Genomic DNA, 21,770 nt, shown 5'->3' with positions numbered 1-21,770 from the left:
CTGTCTCTTGCCATTCTGACATTAGTTGCAGTTCTGAATGCTGATACGTACAATTCATCACTGTCCGAGTCTCGCTTTTTCACAGCACTTACAACTCGCTGATTTTGTTTTTTCGAGACGCACACGCAAGCAAAATGGCTCACCTTGTAACATGCAGTGCAGGTCTTGCCATATGCAGGGCACTCTTTTATGAAGTGTGTGCGTCTACAGCCCCCGCAATGCTTTTTGAATTGTGTATGTTTACTTAGGCTCCTCTTTTTCTTGGCACTGACCATGTCCACTGCTTCGCTTTCTTTTGCTGCCATTTCTTTCAGCTTTAGCGTGTGGGAATCGAGGCTAGCCCGTCGCCTTTGCGCGGGCTTTGCCGCCTCATTTTCCGTTCTCATGTCCCGACATGACTCCTCTCCTCCATGGTCTGCCGCGCTGGGAGAGCAGAGAGGGACGTTTAACCCCTCTCACCCAGTAGCGGATGTCAACTAGGGCGCCTGCGCTGAGTCTCTCTGGACGTATTGCGCGCGCTTCGGGAGGGGGTGAGAGGGAGACCTCTCCGGGGACGACATGGGGGGGGGGGGGTATGCATGCTTCTCTTTGCCATCCGTCGGCTCCCTTTGTTTGGGGCTCGTTCGGACTTCACCAACAGCGCCTTGCGCCCGTGGCGAACGCTTACCTTATGTCGCCCCTCCTTCCGAACGCTAGGCTGAAGAGTGACGCAGTGTCCCAGTGCGTTGCCAGACTACGCCGACCCTTATCTCTCCGAAGCCAACGCGAGCGCCTTTGCCCTCGCTAGAGCAACCGGGCCTTTCGTCCCGGTGTCACCGTCATTCAGTTCTGCCCACGGAGACGTGCTCGCGGCACCTTTGTGTAGTACTTCTCGCCCGTGGCCTGAATAAGCCCATTTGCTTTCCCGCCACGCCTTTTCAGCTGGCTCTGTACTGCGCTTTTGGTGTTGCCGCAAACAATAAGGTGTTGCGACCTTGAGCAGTACTGTGTTCTCGCCATGGTGATGATTAACCCGTGCACTGCGGCTCGTTAGTACAGAACCCACACTAGTGGCCATAATCCTTCAGGATATAAGTACACTACAAGCGTTGCCTGTTCACTTGCTTGACAAGAATGGATTGCTTTCTCTAAATGGATAGTTGGGTCACCAAGAAGTTTCCCGCGGGCGTCATCGTTTGAAATGCCTACGATGAATCGGTGTCGCTAGAGCTCATCGGTCAAGTTTCCATATTGACACTTGGTAGCCTGCAACTGCGCAGCTGTAAGTAAATCTGTAAAGGTCTTGCCTTCTTGTTGCTTCGTTTTGTTGAACTTTTACCGCTCGTAAGCGGGGTTCATCTGCAGCATGAAATGTTCTTTGAACTTCGCCTTTACTGCTTCGACATCCTTGTTCTCCGCCTTGGTCAGCATGAACGTCTTGTAGATCTTCTGCACTTCGGACCCGATTGTGGTAATGTAGTTGCCGACTTGCACTTCTGGCAATCTTTGTTCAGTTGCACTGCTGTCGCGTACCTATTGTAGCTTTAGAGCTAATCTTCCCACACGTTGAGGCTGATAGATGCGACGTTGAGAGGTTTTGGCAGGCGGATCTTGTTGTCCGCTGCTATTTTCTTCACCCGCGCCTTCGCCAACCCTCTTTCGTTCCTGGACGCTTGCTTCTCTTCTTTTACGTGCTCCTCTTAGCTTTGCCGTCTCGACCGATGTCTTTAGAACTGTTCACTGACATTATACATAGGTTACATGGAACGGGCCATGCTTGTGCCTGAAAGTTGTAGGAGGTAGTGACGTCCTTTTCGATGTGGTTGCCTACGTTACACGTGTAGACTACCGTATTTACTCGCGTAATGAACGCACTTTTTTTCTACAAAAATCGAACCCAATTTGAGGATGCATTTGTTATACCAGGCAAATTTTACGAAAACTTTTTCAGGATGAGCAAAAAAAAAAGTCAGGTCGCTTAGCCTTTCGCAATAGACATACGCGTACACTGTTTGGGAACAGCTTCTTTGTTGCACTTTACTCATCTTCGGTGGTTGATGACACTATCTTCCTCAAGTTGTCCTCGCATTGCCTGCGCTTGCCATAAAAGTGTTTTGCAACTATCATTTCTTGCAATCGTTTAACCGCAACAGTGGTATCTGCTGTGATCTCGAGGGGCGCCCAGAAGCGTGCGCTACGATGCACTTTGCGAACTTCGTGGCAATCTCTCACGACGACTGCGACGACGTTCACACTGTAGCAAGTAACTAATATTGCAGCAAGCGACTCCCGAAGCATCAAAATAAATTGTCGATAACAAGATTAATGACAAAATATGACCGCCGCCACGTTTCCACATGAGAAGTTCCTGTACACACGGAGAACAAGTGAAGCGATAATTGGGAGTGCTAATATGTTGCGAAAATCATCACAATCTTTTCTGGGTGACAAGTGATTTTTTTCTGGTTGTCCAGAAATCTGCGACGTGATAGCGGCGAATGACCCTTCGTGACAGCAAATCCTGTCGTCGTAGCTCGAAAATCTCATCCACGTCACAGGGCCTTGAAGTTTCGTATTTGCAGGAAGCGACCATCGATTGGCGTGGGCAGTTTCGTGACCTTCGCTTGCTGTGTGCTTATCAGCTGCGAAGTCTCTGCACTCGCACTGTTCGTGGACCCCCCTGTGGCACACAGATAAAAAAGACGAGGGGGGACGTGCCGTGCCAACCAAAAATAAAAACAATACCGCATGCGGCAACGAGTGAAGGGGGGGGGGGGGGGGAGCGAGCTGAGGTGGTCGAGGGGGGTCGGCATAATAATAAAAAACGGAAGAGATTCAACGGATAAGGCGGCGCACGGTGACGGTTAAAGGGATCATTGGATGAATGTAGGGGGTGCATTTATTATGCGGGGAAAACAAGAAATCAAAGTTCTGGCGACTGAAATTGGGGGTGCGTTTATTACGTGAGTAAATATGGTACACCAAGTGCGACATTCACTCAAACGTTATCCGTCTTACACAAATAAGCCGTAAAGATTTATTTCCTTTTTTGACCTGTTTTGTATTCAAAACTAGTTATTTCACAGATGTGTGCTTTATAACACCAGCATAAAGAGGCAGTGTGATTCAATTTTTGCAGCCTTCTATCTCATGGAAGATGCTGGCCCTTTGAAGCATTGCCTATTCTTTCATAAAAAAATACACAACGTTTAGGTGCCACATACTTGCAATCCTCCACGTGGCTATGTTCACTGCTCTTCCAGGACTCGGCAGCTTCTTTAATAACCTAGTACAGCCCACAAACGAAGTAGCCCCAATGTTTGGGATTGTGGAACGTATATTGTCTCCTCTGCTACGATGGTAATATAAGATGATCATATCATGGCTCATTTACTAATAGCGAGAAAAGCAGTCACAATTTATAGATTGTGTTAGTATAAATGGACACCATTAATGTTATCGACTCTGTTCGATCATATTGTGTTGACATGTCACTTCAAAATGTAATAATTCGAATGATATTTACATGATTCCCGGTTGCACCAGAAGTAGTTAGTACTGAATGATCATGTATTATTAAGACCCTATAGCTTGAAGCCATGTAGCACGTAGACAGGATAACCACTGGTCATTAAGGGTAACTAACTGGATTCCCAGAGAAGGTAAGCGGGTTAGGGGAGACAGAAGGTTAGGTGGGCAGATGAGATTAAGAAGTTTGCGGGTATAAATTGGCAGCAGCAAGCACAGGACCGGGTTAACTGGCTGAACATGGGAGAGGCCTTTGTCCTGCAGTGGACGTAGTCAGGCTGATGATGATGATGATGATAGCTTGAGGCCAGTTCATGGATGGTTCATGGGTGGCCCACGATTGCAGTGACCCAAATAATCGCGCTAAGAGCAGATGGAGCAGCATGGTTGTGGCACAACCAGCACAGACAGGTGCTATGTACAGTAGACATGAACTCGAAGAGACCACGATAATTCGTTTGTCTTAACAGGAGTTCGTATTATCACAAGTGCCCTCCAAAACTAAATGCTAACATGCCAAGTACACCCAAATATATTGCTTGAAAACAATGAATGAACTTTAGTACTTATAATGGAGAGAAAAGGAACAAAAAAATCGTTTATTTGGCTCAGCTTGATAAAAACTATGCTTTCAAAAAATAAAAGGGGAGAGACAAACACAATTTTCCTTCAAAGAATGAAAAATTTATTCTTTGGGCTGTTCACTTCCGAGAGGCTGTATTACTGACTTTGCTATCACTTTTGTATATGCTTCCATTGCATTCTGCTACCTTGACAAATTCACTCTTCACGAAGTTGCTTATGAAAGTCTGCAAGCTTTTCTTTGAGGTTCGGATATTTTCTTATTTTCAGCCCACAGTAACTTTTCCTGAATGACATGCAGCTGAAGATTTCCATTAACACTACTCATAATCACAAGCCTCGGGCACACAAAAAAGACACAACGCAGCTATATTTAGTGTGAAAATGACCTTTCTTTCGTCGTGCACTATCGTAATTAAAGTGGCACATCACAATTTGCTGCATTTCACTGGGAACAAATACAGTGTGCACAGGCCATAAGCAAAACAACGCAAACTGACTACAACATGTGCTCAGGCACCATCGTGTGACGGCGATGACAATGCACTCGACTCCTTTAATGGGAGTGCAAATGCCAAATATGTGGTTTCCATTTATGTGATTATAATGTACAGACAATCTTTGTTCCCGTTTTTCATTTTCATTTGGCTTATTTTGCCCCCTTCTCTCGCATTTCACTGCTAGCTAAGCTCTTGTAATCTTCTGTTCTCTATTGTACTTCTGTTGGGGAACTGAAGAACACAAGAATACGAAGGACACACACTTTTTGTTGCCTTCTTTGCTAATAATTCACCACCTACAGGCTAGAGGTGAAGGAGATACCAGCTTCATGTGTGTCCTTTATTTTTCTCTTATCTCCCTTTCTCCTCCACATTGCAATTTGCTTTCGATTTGCATTGAGTCTTTGTACCAAAAAGTTTTTTCTTTGTACGGCTTTCTCTTTCAAGAGAGCGGCCTATCAAGTCTACAATGTTTGTTGCACTAAATCGCTATCGTCGTCGGCTGCTGTAAGAGTTCATAAAAGAGGCCTGTTATCGTGTTTGTCTTAAGCAGATCTTTTTTGCATTGAGTCTATGGGAAACCAAACACTCCCATGTTGTTCGCCTTGAACAAGAATTCGTCTCAGCAGAGTTCGTCTTGACAGAAGTTTACAGTAAATATATTATGTGCACAGCATTAAGAAATGGTGGTCTCCAGCCTCTAACATAGCCAGGTACTTTTTTCAGCAAAGGTCCAGCCCTCCCTCTTCTATGTTGTTCATGTGCGCTAGTGTGCGTGTATTCATACACAGACAAAATGTTAACATTTTCAGAGGCCCAGAATGCTGCCCTGGCTATGCCCCTGCTTGCAACTCGGGTGTATGAGCTCACAGTGCCAGCATCCCTTTAAATTACATGCGCATTTTACATTACTGCCGTCATAGAATCATCGTATGAGGGATAACTAAACATATGTGGTATTGTCAAACAGTGAGGCAACAAATTTTCATTTTGTCTGAAGAAGTGAAATTGTAGTTTTCAAAAAGATTGCACACATGCTTTGACCACAAAATTTTCACACAGTGCACCAGATGTAACTTTATGTGCCATCCTTGACTGTAAAAATTTTTTAATGTCAACAGCATGAAGTAGAAGGCCAACCCGAAAGACCAGACCGCACCTGATTGCTATGGTCGAGCTGTTTAGTGTTTTTCGGCAGGCACAGTTCTGAAGTCATGGGCCAGGCCAGTGATGGGCCTGGGTCAAAATCAGGCTCACTCATTGTAGTGCATCAATCAGGCCTTCCCGTACATGGGAACATTACACGTATCCAAAGCGCTGAGCTGACTCGTGCAAAAAGCTAGCTTTTGTAGTATACCTCAATACAGAAAACAAATAAGTTGTAGTACTTCTTTCGGTTACACTGAGCGATGCATTGCAGTTGCATCAGTGAAATTTCGGTGAAGTGCTAGGCTGTGCCTCATACTGTGATTTTAGCACACAAAACCTCAGAACTTAAATTATCATTTTTCTTCACAAAAAATAAGGCATGTGGGTCATTCCATGCCAAACGTTCCAGCCATTTCGGCAAACTTCTGAAATGTATTTAAAAAAAATTGTGCTGATATGCTACATAGAAAACAATGAAACAGTACAATATTTCTGGAAAAAAAAAATGTTTTTTTTTTTTTTGGTCACGTGGCTGCTTTAAGAACTTCCCCGAATGTGGTTTGGGTGTTGTTTGTAAAAAAATTTACTTTAAATGTACCGGTTCTTTCCATACCAGATTTGGTCTACTTGCTGCGTAAAAATTCTTGAGTAAGGTGTTTGAAGCTCAGTAGTATTACTGCAATTTTACTGGCACATATTCCTCCTAGAATTTAGCCAAAATGCATTATGTTTGCATTTTTTCTATTGAAATTCTGCACTTTGTATGAATATCTGAGTAGTAAATACTTACTTCACAGAAGGTATATCTTGAGAAAAAATATACTTAGACCTCTCAAACTGCTAAACTTTATGAGGAAAATCATAAATTTCTCAAAATCGTCAATGTTGCCCCTATTGAGATACAATTTGCACCATATGGTGGTACAATTAAAAATCACCTTTATACTTGAATGGAAAGCGAATAAACAGTTGTTTTCTTATGGCAAATCTTATCATAACATTTTTTGCTTTAAGGAAGAAGAAAATTTTTGAACCTTCCCATTGGCGCCTATCTTGCCATTTGGTCATACGACAGCTGCCGCCTTGAAAATTCCCGTAGCCATCAATGGGAAAGTTCAAAAGTTATTTTCTTCATTAAAACAAAAAATGTAATGATAAGATTTGCTATATGAAAAGAACAGTTTATTTACTTTCAATTTAAGTATAATGGTGATTTTCAATTGGACCACCACATGGTGCAAATCGCATCTCAACATGGACAAAAACGACGATTTTGAGAAATTTATGTTTTTTTCTCATAAAGTTTAGCAGGCTGAGAGGTCTAAAAATATTTTCTTCTCAAGATATACCTTGAGGGACGCTGCGAGCGCCGACGAGTGCAGACGGGCTTCACGTCGGCTTCTGCTTTCATGAACAATTTCGCAGTGAAAATCACCGCGTGGATTTCTGAGAGTGATGTCAGAGGATTCGCCTCATCACCCAGATTCTCAGGATAGCAAAGACAAAGTGGGCCAACTGTGTTTTGTCCTTTTACAGCCTTTTCTCGGAGCACACCACAAGAGATGCTGTTAAGCCCCGCGAAACAGGACAGTTTCCTCAGGGAGCCGACGCTGTAAACCCAATGGAATCCACCATGTCGGCAGGCGACGATTTATGTACAACACGATGACAATGAATCATCAGCCACTACCAAGAGTGAAGAAGGCTGGCACACTGCCTACTGCGGACGTCGTCAAAAGCCCAGACGTGGATAGGTCAGGGACGCTGACAGCTGCCATGGTGCTAACAACAAGGTAGAACTCGGCTTTGGTAACACGCAAGCCAAAACGCAAGAAATACGGATGAACCGCATCGAGAAAGCGGGCAGAATGCCAAAGCTACCGGCGGGAGACTACAAAATTGTCATCCGACCCAGAGGTGGCCTACACGTAGCCGCACTCGGCCCATCCAATATAACCATAGGCATACATGAAGCCGTCGCTACACCACCAGAAGTTTGGCACTTCAATGTAATATGCCCCAACAAGACACAAAATATCATGATAGTAAGCACCCCAGACCCCGACTGAGCTGACCAGTATAGAAAAAAAAAAAAAATACTTATACGAGGCAAAGAGTATGAAGTGGCAGCATATGAAACAGCACCAGAAGATAGAGCCAACGGTATCATTAAAGGAATGCCACTGGAAAAAACTCCTGGTAGCATTAGGACGGCCCTTGTCACTGAAAGAAACCACAGCATCATCACGGCTAAGCAACTGGGGAATACTACAACAACGGTCCTACCCTTCTGTGGAAACAAGGTACCCTTCAGTGTGTGCTATGATGAAGTAATAATACCGTGCACGCTATACCACAAGCAAATTGACAACTGCAAGCAGTGCAACAGACTGGGACATAGAAGTGACGTGTGCCCCAACCCCCAAGATAAACTTTGTGCTGGTTGTGGCATTCACAAACCCAAAGACGACCACAGATGCAACCCCAGCTGTCAAATCTTTGGAAAATACCACGCTACAGCCGATGAAAGCTGCACGGCCAGGCTCAAGAAACCTTACATTGTAAAGCAGAAACAATGGGCCAGACAACAAGAACATCAAACGCAAAGCTCATCTCCACCAAGAGGACGTCCACGAGAGCGCTCGACATAGAGACCCAGAAAACGACAACAAACAAGGTCCCGCTCCAGTTCATGACACCGCAGCCCTGCAAGCTCCCACCCCAGTTCCAGGTCGGGATCCGCGTCTAAGCGATCCACAAATAAGGTGAGCTGGGCAGATAGAGTATGCGGCTTGCTACAGGAGGGACCTCAGGAGGTTAAAAATAACAACGGCAGCAATAACAACAACAACAGTCAAGAGCTAGAACAGTTTAAAGATGAAAACAGACGAATGAAATAAATGATAGAACAGATGCAAGCTCGAATAGAGCTCGTCACTATAGAACACAAATGCGGCAAACCCAGAAGCACTAATATAGCTAGTACTGTAATGCAGGAGGAAACACCCATAGCCGATGATCGCATGGAGACAACTACCCCTCCGTTAAAACGAAAGGCCAAAATGCAGAAAACTACAGATCCCCCAAGCACTAAACAAGAAAGCATCTCGCAACAAATTAGGTTGGATAACATTGAGAAAAAGTAGACCAGTTCCAGTTATTAACCGTGTTTCAATCGATCCTGGAAACCACCACTAATATGTCTGTTGATCTGATGGCACTAGCAGCCAGAGTAGGAACGCTTAAACGAGGACGCAACGCGCAAACATCCGCAGACCTTCAGGGCGCAGTCGCGAATGTTCACCAACAACCACAGGCATAATATCCCCTGCAGGCAACTCCCACAAAACCACCAACCCATCTTATCTACCCACCTATTTTCACGCCTCCCACACAAATAACGAACGGCGATGCTGAGGCGTGGTAAAGGACAACTCTGCGTATGGCAATAAAAATGTAGAGGATTCAGATTAAGAGATCTGTCATCCAGCAGTACACCCACCAAGGTAACAAGCCAGATGATATTTTCTTTCAAGAAACGCATGGCCTCACCACACTACCAAAATACTAGTCAGTAAGTCCCGAGCTCGAAAAAGGAAATGAAGCTCTCACTACAATAGTACGGAGGGAGATTACGATCAGAACCTATAATCTAGAATGTGGATACAACCATATAATGACAAAACTTCTAATTAGAAAAGCAAAAGAAAGCAGCACATTTATTCTTAACGTATATAGCAGTCCGTCAAATCACAGACAGCAATTTCACTCTCTATTTAGGCAGGTCGTGATCTTAGCTGGCAGCGCCCCACTCATCATAGCAGGGGACTTGAACACCCCACACGAGGCATGGCGATGTGGTTTCACCACCCCCAAAGAGAAACAGTTATGGCAGAGCACACAAGATGAACAGCTTACTCTGATAACCGACTCGCATGCACGGACACGCATAGGTACAAGCACCCAGTGAGACACAACACCGGATCTTACAATTACCAAGAATGCCCCGGGGGCTACATGGCACAACACATTCGATGATTTAGGCAGTGACCATCGCATACTCGAAACACATGTACCATTCACCGATAGCAACAGGATTACGACCATGCGTAACACGAGACATCTAGTTAACTGGGATAAATTTCGGGGGATCAGAAAAACGATTACCGAACACCCTGGCGGTATCCAGCAATGATGCGAGAGCATAATAGACATTGTCAGGAAAGCCACACAGGAAGTAAAAACAGATATCCAAACGGAGCGCATCAATAACAGATTAATCCACCTGTGGCGACCTAAAGAAGCGCTACAACACCAATGGCAGAGGCAAAGACACAACAGAACAATCCAGAAAAAGATAGCACAGCTGAACAAAGACATTTAAAGTCACTGCAAGCAGCTGTGTAAGCAGCATGAGCGGAGATTTGCAAGGACAAAGACACCCTTATTGGAACACCACAAACGTGGAAGTTGCTAAGGTTTTTTTAGATCCCACTAATACCAAAACTGAACAGAGACACATTATCCGTCGTCTCACAGGCGAATACGAAGGAAACGAGAAACAGCTAATGGCAGATCTACAAAACATCTACGTACCCAAATCGCCGCCAGTACAACATAAAAACTATACAGGCAAAGCGAACCCCAACATGGACAAAAACTTTGAGGCAGCGGAGACTAGAGCGGTGCTCCACAAATAAAATGTGAAATCAGCACCGGGACCCGATTGAGTCACCAACCAGCATTACGCTGGACAATGAATCCATAGAATATTTAACTGGATATATAAACAAATGATAAACAGAAGGGGCAATACCCAACGCGTGGAAAGAGGCTGGAACAATCCTTATACCAAAACCCAGAAAGCCAATCAACAAACTAAATCTCCGACTCATCTCATTAACGTCATGCGTAGCAAAAGTAATGGAACATGCCTCTCTAAATAGAGCCAACAACTATCTTGAGAATGGTGAATACTACCCACACACGATGATAGGCTTCTATCGTCACCTAGCCACCTAAGACGCCATGCTACAGATTAAACGCCAAGTCATAGACTACCCCACAATATCCACACGAGCCATACTCGGTCTGGATCTCAAGAAAGCATTTGACAATGCAGCTCATGAAACAATTCTCAACTGCATATCGAGCTTAAACGTGGGTGAGCGAGCATATAATTACGTCAAAAACTTCTAAACCAACAGGGAAACAAGACTCAGCTTAGGAGGCCTTACATCTTATCTCCAAGAATTGAGCTGCAGAGGCACTCCACAGGGCTCCATAATATCGCCAATGCTCTTGAACTTAAGCATGATTGGACTACCGAAATAGTTCAATAAAATCCCGGGAATATTGTCATGGAGACGAAGTAAAGGAAGAGGAAGAACTTAAGCAGCTGATAGGCACCCGAGTGTGCCAATCAGCCATTGTGACTCTTGGGCAGGTGAAAACGTGCGGGCGGTATCATCGAAACGGGTCATGTTGGTCGTTGCACAAGGTGCCGAGGACCATGTGTTGCGGCAGTAACGAGAAATATGTCCGACGCGGTGGCAGTTGAAACATATAGGGTGGTCATCTGCAATTCGCCACTCAGCAGAGTTAAGAGTACATGGAGAAAACCATTGGTCAGAGGAGGGCATCCCGATAGGGCGTTCGCTGACTCTGGGCGCGATGACATGGCACACGGAATGCACTCCGATGTTTTCAAGCTCCTGGCACACGATGGCTTGAACAAGAGGAACAGTAACAGGAGTGGTATCGATACTGCGCGAATAGAACGCCGAGGGTGCCATTGCTTCCAGTTCGCGACGAACAATGCGTGTCAGGTCTCCTGGCGGCGACAGACGTTATGTTGCGGACTGGTCCTCACAAGTCGATGTTGCAGAGGTGTTTGGAGGTCAGGTGAATGTTGGCATAATGCGGCGACTTTTCGCTTGCTCAAACTGACGACACTCTTTGATGATCGCGTCCACGGTGAACAGCCCTTGCACTTCAGCAGATTGAACGCGTCGTCAGCAATCCCTTTCAGGACATGCCCGACCTTGTCACCTGTCATGTCGCTTTCCGCTTTTCGGCAGAGGGCCAGCACGTCTTGAATGTAGGCGAGGTAGGATTACGTGGGAGATCGGGCACGGCAGGCCAATTCTTTTTTGGCGGCGATCTTGCGACTTGCAGTTTCGCCGAACACCTCTCGCACCTTTTCTTTGCATTGGTCCCAGCTTGTGAGTTCCTCTTCGTTGTTTTCATACAACACCTTGGCCGTGCCTCTCAAGTAAAACAGTACATTAGCCAACTGAAGTGTGGGATCCCATCTGTTTGGCACACACTCATTCGAACATGGATAACCAATCGTCAACGTTGACGCCATCGGTCCCACAGAATGTACAGGGATCCCTAAGTGGCGTGAAAACGTATGGTTGCGATTCTGTGTTCGTGGGAGACGCTGACGTTGACGCGGAGGGCTCAGCATTGGCCATGGCTGGAAAACCGATGCGATATCTGCTGCGGAGCTCCGTTGCCTGATGGTTACCCATCACCTCTCACCAATATGTTATGGGGTTAGAGACTTTTGTACCAAATGCGTTTACAGAAGAAAACCCACAGGCAAGAGTCACTATGGCTGATTGGCACACTCGTGCACCTATCAGCTGCCTGACTTCTTTTTCTTCCTTTACTTCATCTCTGTGACAATATATCACTCTATATACGCAGATGGCGTGGCAATATTGGTCAGTGATGGCAACGACGGCTACATAGAACAGAGACTCTTAGAAGCAATGGGAACAGTTGAGCGATACCTGGAAGGCACAGTACTCACAGCTCCCCGGAGAAATCAGAACTTCTCTACAGGCCAGTAATCAGAGGCAGACCACCCAAGTCAGAGGAAAACAAGCGGCAATATGAGGAAATTAGAATTCATACACAGGAGGGCACAGCTATACCTACAGTTCCAAAAATACGGATACTGGGACTAGTCATCGAGGCGAAATTAGAATTCATACACAGGAGGGCACAGCTATACCGACAGTTCTAAAAATACGGGTACTGGGACTAGCCATCGAGGCTAACGGCGCCAACGGCGAGACTATACGCAGACTAAATGCCAAAGTCAAGAATGCGATGAGACTGATTCGCAGGGTCACGAATAAACACCAAGGTATGAAAAAAGCCCACGTAATTTGTTTAATCCAGGCCTTCGTCAGAAGTCACATAACGTATGTAGTAGCATACCACAACTGGCAAAAAGCTGAAACTAACAGAATAAATGCACTCATCCAGAAGATTTACAAACAAGCGATAGAAATATCTGAGTATGCTAGCACAGACCTACTTCTTCAGCTAGGACTACACAATACGCTTGAAGAGATTATAGAAGCTCAGCCCATATCCCAGCTTGAAAGGCTCACTAAAACTAAAATGGGAAGACACATAATGAGTAGATTAGGAATCATGTACCATGCACAACATGGTGTCAAACATGACATCCCCAATACAATAAGAGCTAAGATCGTCTCTTACCCAATACCGAAAAACATGAACCCCATTATCAACACGGACTGCAGAAAGCACCGAGCAAAAGCACTGCTCAAAGCACACGGCACGAATATTAAGTCTCTTTTTGTAGACGCTAGCCCATACCCTGAGCGAAAGGCTCACACTGCTGTCGTGATCGACACGTCCAGCAGTTGTATGCTCTGTCATAACAAACAATATAGAGGAGGCTGAAATGGTAACTATAGCCATGGCTATCACCTCATTCACTCATTCATACATAACACTCATTCATACATAACACTCATTCATACTGAGCGATTCGCAAGTAGCCATCAGAAATTTTACACAAGGAGAGATTTCACAGCAAGCCCTCAAAATCCTCATTAATAAACCAGAACTACACAAGGTAGAGGAACCCAAATACCTTGTATGGTTTCCGGCGCACACAGAGACTGATACATCCAATCGGAACGAGCCGGCTCATGAGTTGTCGCGAGAATTAACACGACGCGCAACCCTACCACATCGCTCGGTGATCATCTCTGGCGCTGCCGACGTACCACACAACAACCAATTTACAAGCTACACAGAATACATGCAACACTACAGAGAAGCAAGGCGTGTCTTTCCCACGCCTCACCCGAGTCTAAACAGGCAAGAGGCATCGGAATACCGACAGCTACAGACGAACTGCTACCCGAACCCTGCGCACCTCAACAGGAGCTACCCACACTTATACCCGGACAATAAATGTAACCTATGTGTCACAGAGAAGGCGTCTTATAAACATATATTATGCGAATGCCCCAACGTATCAACAAGTTCTCCCGAGACCCTCCGGGAGCAGTGGCGGCTTGTGCTGCTCAGCTCGGAGGTTCAAGACCAAAAATGGGCTATCTAGCAGGCCAGGGAGGCTGTACAGAGACAAGGTCTCCCGGTACCTCCTTGTGCAGTCTATTGGCCCGGACCACAGACATCCCGGCAACGGCGGTAAAGTTTATTCATCATCATCAAGATATACCTGCTGAGAAGTATGTATATACTAGTCAGATATATTACAAAGTGCACAATTTCAATAGAAAAAATGCAAACATAATAAATTTTGGCTGAATTTTTGGGGGGTATGTGCCAGTAAAATTCAGTAATATTACTGGGCTTCAAACACCTTACACAAGAACCTTTACTCAACAAGTAGACCAAGTTTAGTATCGAAAGAAGTGGTACTTATAAAATAATTATTTTTTCCACATACAATACCGTAACGACATTCCGGGAAGTTCAGAAAGCAGCCACGTGACCAAAAATTTTTTCTCTCGTAAATATTTTACCATTTCACTGTTTTCAATGCAGCAAATCAGCACATTTTTTTTCAAATACATTTGAGGTGGTCACCAAAATGTCTGGGACGTTTGGCGTGGAATGACCCATATTGAAGCCCTATAAGAATAAAACACTCTTCAGACAATGCCACTGTTCTTAGCATAACATCGACTGGTGCCAGTGTATAGTGAACAGAATTTCAGTGTAGCTGCGAATGTGCTTTACAAGAGAAGGACCTCCTTGAAGCCAGATGGCCCCTATTAGATGCGAAGCATTTCTTAAGCGAACTTCGGTGACTTTGAGCGTATCTATCCGTCTCTCTCTCTCTGTCTGTCTGTCTATCTCTGTCTGTCTGTCTCTGTCTGTCTGTCTATCTGTCTGTCTGTCGTCCGTCCGTCTGGCCGGTTATGTTCAGGTGCTCCCGTGCTCACCCCATTTACTTGGTGTGAACCAAAATTAACATGAGAGGGTAAGATGGTTTGACGAATACGACGCGCTTGTCAAGACATGAATAATGTCACAATCATGTCGCGTACGTCGTCAAACACGTCCTGTCAGACAGTGGCACATACCCACGGGTATGTGCCGCTGGTATGCGGGTATGTCCCACAGGTGATTAACGCTTGGTATCTACCCAGGAACGACGGGAACACACATGAGCAACTTTAACACGCGAGTGTTAAGAAATACCCGACGTCGGTAGCGTCGACCCGACGACTCCCAGCTGGAATCGAACCCAAGAATTCTGGGTGCCAATGAAGCATTTTATTACAAAGCTACGCCAGGTCTCGGAACTACTTTTCAAGTAGACGCTAATCTTCGTGAAACATTAATATTGACTGCAGTGCTGCCTACCCAATTTTATAAAAATTACACATGTACTATTTTGATACAAAATAACACGACGCGCATCTGACGTTACCCCTCACGTCGGGGTAACGTCAGATGTGGTTAGTTGCCATGCGCTGAAGTTGATCTATGTAGCAGTGTCCGGGGCCAGCATCTTCGCGAGCATCAGCGCTTCATATCGACCTTTGGTGTTGCTAATCCGCATGTTCCAGTTGACATCGTTGTGCAAGTGGAAACAACTGGTTATAAAACATCTTCAATTCTTCAGCATAAGTATGTGCGTGCAACACTTCTACATATATTTAGCGTCATTTCATGATGTGTCGCTCAATAAAAAAATTTTTTCCAAATCTGCATGTTACACCGCAAATGTAGTCGAAAGACGATAGTCTTGCGTCTGGAGAGAGTGAACAAAACGTTTATTTGATGTTCTGCGCAAGAGAATCGGTGAAGGGTATTCCGGAGGTGCTGCGTTAGAGTGCCTCGAGGGTGTAGCAGAGACGAACGAGCGCATCGAGGCACGTTAGACACAAGCGCCATCTGGCAGTTATCTTCGAAAATAAAGGCGTGCAGCCCGTGGAGAAAGATGCTCGCCAGTCTCGGAGGTGATAAGGTGTAGAACGCAAAGCGACGGGCAGATGCCACCACCGTGATGTTGTAGCAAAGCGTTGGAAACACCTTTTTGAGCATCGCGTTGCACTGTCAGAGCAGCGCGATAAACGCTACATTCCTTAGAGTTACTTGTGTGTGCCTCAGATATGCGCAATAATTGCTTTTTAATTGGCAATCGCACAACTATGGGCGCTAAACGTTGTGCAATATTGGTGGGCGCTGCGAATGGGGTTGGCCGTTTGAAACATCGTTAGGGCGGACAAACAGACAAATGTACAGACAGGCAGACGGATAGGCAGACAGACAGACCAAAATTTTTCTATCGAAAGTCCCCAAGAAAGACTATCGTCTTTAAAAAATCGCAACACTGTCACCTTTCCTCTGCATGCTTCGCATAACGTGGATTCCAAGGTACGTGGGATCTGCCGAATTTTTTTGCTCGAGAACAAGCAGGGTTTTGTCTTCTGCTGGTCTTTGTAAAGTCCTATTTTGTGACATCACTTGTGGGTGCATACTTTATTTTATTTTAAGAAAGAAGGGAAGAACCGTCAATTTAAAATAGCTGGCTTGTGACAGCTTGTATTGTGTGTTGTAGCTTAGTCCTGAATATTTCTGCTCATCAGATACAATTTTAAGCCTCTTTCTGAAATTAATGACTCTCGTTTAAAACTTTTTTTTCAGCTTGAAGCATACATGAAAGCAACAAATAAAATGTGGTTAATCTCTTTTGATCAGACTTGTTTCATGTTAGTAGCACATTTTGTTATGCCGCATTTGTCACTCCACCTTTTATGAACCATATAAACAGTTGATCATATTCTAGGGTATGATTGCGAGTCATGCTGACACACTGGGTTGAATTCGACCTCCTGTTATCGTGTGCCTATAAATCTCTTGGCCCCCTTAAAAATGTGGCCACCATTGCCCCAACAAACTGTTTGACATTGCTGTGGGTAAAACATCGTGTGCCCACTGGATTTTCTATGTGATCACCTGCTGCAAGGACACATAATAATAACAGTTATCACGAAAACTCCAGCATGCCTGTGCACACATGCACCTTGGCTAAGATTATTGGTATAAATGCCCAGGCCACAGGGCAGTGCATTAATTGCTGTGGCAACATCTGGTAGGTGGAAATCAAAGCAGTTGCTCGGCTCTTGGTGGCATCTCAGGCATGGCAGCATCATATTTAATGACTTATGAAAAAGACATTGCAAGCAATTTGTTCTTATTGTGAGAGGAGGCCAATTCTACCATTCATTACTGCAAAGAGCTAGTAGCAAGGCTGAATTTGGATTGAACCTGGCTGTTTGTTTTTCATTTGTGTGGCAACCAGACAAAGCCAGTGTACTTGGCACCTATTCTGATGCCGACTTGAGCGATCCGAGGCTGCCACTCGGTGGGAATCGTGTTAATGTCGTCTTTTTCAACCACCTTTTTCAGAGTACTCAAAAGTAACTACATAATCAAGTCATGCACCTTTTGGGACATACTTCTGACATGACAAACAGGTTTTCACACCACTGAGTTGTCTTTCATAATACTATGCCGTGTGAGAAATGAGTAATAGTATGTAGCATAAAGAAACGGGACTTTAAAGGGGTCATAACACCCAATTTTCAACCATAATCTGTGTTCTGTGGGTTGATTCTTGTACGCTCACATACAAGCTGGTGAAGTTTGAGTGAATTCGGTCGAGCTGTTAATTTATAATCGAATATTTTTACAAACGAGCGAGTGGCTTGAGAGGCAGGCAACACTGGCGCGCTCGCTAGCCGTAATGCTTGCTGTGTGAGCTGCAGCACGGTCTGCATTCCGGAGGACGATCGATTGCAAGCTCAGCTGACCACAAAACACGAACTTTTTCTGCGTTGTTTAACTTCCCACTGGAACTAAATCACTTCCAGGGGTTGAAACAAAGCCACCACGTCACCCATGTAGCGCTTGTACCTGTAGAAAGCAATTTCAAAGGTTGAAAAGTGTCCTGTGAATGTACAATGCACATGCAGTTAGCCTACACGGATAAATATTTATGGAAACTCCTCGCAGGCAGTGGCATGATTAAGCATCACACTTGCTATTTTTTTACCAGAACCGAATGCAATCAACAGAGTTGCAAAGATTCGGCCAAAATGTACCGTATTTACTCTATTCTACTGCGCCCTCGATTGTAACGCGCACCCGATTTCCACGACGAAAAAAAAAATGTAAAATATCAATTGCAACGCGCACCCATTTTTCTCGCTGGCCCGAACGATCACACCACTCGAAAAAACGACTCCTTTCGGGAGCGCCTTCCATTTAAATATGAGTTACGGGCGAAGCTTGTGCCCATCTGACGTGTAACAGAGCATTGCCGTCACTGTAGTTTTACCGTGGACTGATGTCAGCACGAGAACTTGCTTTGCCCCCTTCTCGATGGTTGTGGTGCCAGGCATGTCGAAGTAAAGAGGCGTCTGATCGGCATTCCCGATTTGCCCAAGCAGGTAGCCGTTGTTGTGCCGCAAGTTTAGGACGAACCTCTGAAAACTGTGAAGCTTTTCATCGTACTTTTCCGCAAAACTTTTCGCATATGCCCGTTCCCCTTTGAAGGGATAAGCTTTTCCTCTTCATAAAGTTAGTTAGCCAGCACCTGCTCGCTTTAAACTGGCTCCGCATTAGCCCTTTTTCTAAGGCTAACTGCATAGCCTGCACTTGGAGCAGTTCTGTCGTCACGGACCGCTGTGCCGCTCACTACTGCTCAATCACATACTCGCTGAGCAGCTCTTTCATTTGCGGAAACCGACCCTGCTGTGGTCCACTGAAGCCTTTGCGTGAAGCTTTGCTGTCGACAATCTTCTGCTTTTGTTTCCACCGGTCCCGCACGCACGTTTCGGGAACTCCGAACGACCGCGATGCGGCCCGATTTCCGTCCGTTTCTGCACACGCGATGACTTTTCTTTTAAAAGTGGCATCGTGGTGCACTCGAGTTTTTGGAGACGGCCCTTCCACGCCGTCGATGCTAATGCACTACAAGATGACGAACTCCTCAGCACACGTACGAAGTGCCGCACATGGGAAACACATAGTGTTAGGAATTTTGCTCTGTCGCGATGGTAGCGGTGGTGAAGAGCGGTGAGCCGTCGAGCGGACTTCGCTGAAGCCTTAGCCCGAAGGCGAAACAGGGAGGCAATCCGTTTTGAAAACAGCAACAAAAGTAGCGTTTACTGTAGCAGGTTGTCGTTTGTACAGAGCCGGCCAGCACGACAACGTCGGCTGGGGCAAAATCCTCTAACATGGGGCCGGCACGGCCTTAAATAGCGTTTTGGGACTCTTCTCCGAGACCAGTTCCCCGGAACGGCACAGTGGCTCGGCTGAGGAGACGCAGCCCTACCCGGAACTGCAAAGTGGTTCGGCGGAGGAAGCGACGTTATCCCCGGAACTGCACGGTTCTTCTGCACGGAAGGCGGCGCTGGGAGCGGGGGAGACAATTCGTCGGAACAGGGCTCGATCTCGTGAGATGTGCTCCCGAACGAGCAACATGTCTGTGGCACAACAGCACCCCCGCCGCCAGACAATGCATCCGGAATTTTGAGCCGTCAGCGCGGCGCGGAAGGAGGGATGCTGGTAGACCGTCGGTAGCCGTTCCACTTTCTCCGCCCGTTGAGACTTTCATAGGCCTGCAGAAGTTCACTGGAACGACGGAGTCGAACACAAAGCCGAACTACTCTGGCCAGAGCAAGCACCCTCCAAATGCTGATCAAATCGCCAGACCAGCAGAAACCAAATGTTTCGAGATTACGCTGAGCTAATGAATAGCATCACGAGCAACGAATCTCGGGAGGAATACGCAATGCCGATACTCCTTTACAGTGCATGACACTGCTAAACCCAAACAGAATTTTTTTTTTTTCGTGAGCGATTCTCGATTGTGACCCGGGCAGATTAGGGACAATCGAAGCTGCCGAGGTTAACTCAATTTGGCCCCTAATCTACAATTTAGAACACCAAGAACTCCCGAATCACGCACATTGGCGTCTTTTGCAAGCTTCAGACCGCTAAACAAAACAAAGTCATTCGATAAGCCCTAACCCAAGGTGCTCAGCCAATGAGCATCCCAACAAAATAAAACACGCTTGAAAAGTAAGAAAATAACAATGAAAATCAAACTTGCGCACGTTAAACAAAACAAAGGGCAAAGGTGACCTACATTGACGCGCATAATAAATGTAATGTCAAACACAAAAGGTATTTTAAACAGGGGCTTTTACTCAGCCTTATCTGTTAAAATAAAACACACTAACTGTTACTTTCGAAATATCATGAAAACAAAATTAATCAAACAAACATATCAATGCCTGCTTCTCCAATCGGAAGGAAAGGAAAACTTACAAAAATTCAGATGCATTCATAGTTCATAGGAGGGCGACAAAATTAGAAAAGGTTATTCTCAAAATTAAATACAAAAAAAAAGCTGTTCGTATTAGCAAGGCGGCACTCTCTCAGGCGAACTCTGGGGAGTCGCGCACTCCACAGCTTTTGAGGGTTGCGGTCTGGACAAAAGGACGACGTATCAGCCTGTTCGCCGAACTCAGTAGCAGCGACTTTTGACCCGCAACCGCTGAACTCGAAGAAAGGGGCATCTGCATTGCATCGTTTACGCCGCCCGTTCGACCAGTAACCCTCTCGCCACGGTGGGGAACTATAGCCTTTGTAACAACTCAGAGGTACGCGATGTTTCCTCTCGTGGTTGCCTCTACGCGGCTTCAAAATTGATAAGGCCAGGCGAAGATCTCGGCGTCCGAATTTTCCGGAAAGTAGGTTTTTCTGAACACGCTGTCCGCCAAATCTTGATCTGCGTGACAATCTGCGCTTCAAACATTTCATAGGGGGCCCTTTCGTGCGCCTAGCCTTGAACCTGGCGTCTCGAATGAAGACGTCACAGCGCTTAACAGCGGCTCTAGCGCACTTGGCGCCCGTCGTCTTCACCACGTTACGCTTACGCAGGCGCCTCTTTCTGTCGGGACTTCTCGCAGTACTGGCAGCCTCGACACACTTACTCACAGGTGTGCTGCCTTCTTTGTGTGGAGTCGAAGTTCCCAATTTGTTGGCTATCGTTTCCTGGCGCCCGGTGCTAGCGGTCTCTGCCTGTGGCATAACGGGAGGCCCGATTAATTTAAGGCTAACAAAGGCGCTTACAGAGCTTTCAATCGGTGGGGGTCTATCGCTGTCGCGGATAGCTCTTTTTCTCTGCCCTTCGAAGTCGGCCTCATGCTCTCTTTTTCGAGCTTTACTCTGTAGCGCTTTATGTCGCGCATCCTGCTCAAGCTTTTGTCGACAGGCATCAACTTGTAGCGCCTTACGACTCGACTTGTCGTCAAGCTCTTTTTGATGCGATGCATCTGGATCATGTGTGCTGTGAAGCGGCTCCGTCTCTAGCGCTTCGCGATGCGCCTCGGCGTCCTTAGCCGTGCGATGGGCCTCGGCCCCAAACTCCTTGCGATGCACCTCGGCGTCTGGCTCTATCCGACGCACTTCGGCGTTTCGCTCTCTCTGGCACACTTCTGCGGCTTGTGCTTCGCGACGGGCCTCAGCTTCCATAGCTTTTCGGCATGCCTTATCTTTACGCGCTTCTCGACGCGCTTCTACTGCTAGCGCTCTTCGGCGAGCCTCATTTTCACGCGCTTCCACCTCCATCGCTTTACGGCGCGCCTCATCCTCACGCTCTTTTCGGCGGGCGTCGTCCTTTAGTCCCTTCGTGGCGCTTCAACC

General features: G+C 46.1%; 1 protein-coding gene and 1 pseudogene across 7 annotated transcripts in view; one reads left to right on the top strand and one right to left on the bottom strand.

The window, feature by feature from the left end:
* The window catches only part of LOC119163313 (uncharacterized), a 217,758-nt gene that overhangs the window by 119,697 nt on the left and 76,291 nt on the right, over window positions 1-21,770 (top strand). The gene's annotated exons all lie outside the window — the stretch shown is intronic.
* LOC142772045 (uncharacterized) lies at window positions 498-21,599 on the bottom strand (annotated as a pseudogene).

This window comes from Rhipicephalus microplus, chromosome 9 (genome assembly GCF_043290135.1).
Source record: "Rhipicephalus microplus isolate Deutch F79 chromosome 9, USDA_Rmic, whole genome shotgun sequence".
Lineage (NCBI taxonomy): Eukaryota > Metazoa > Arthropoda > Arachnida > Ixodida > Ixodidae > Rhipicephalus > Rhipicephalus microplus.
The sequence above is the reverse complement of the archived record's forward strand: the minus strand, read 5'-3'. Positions and strand labels throughout refer to the sequence as shown.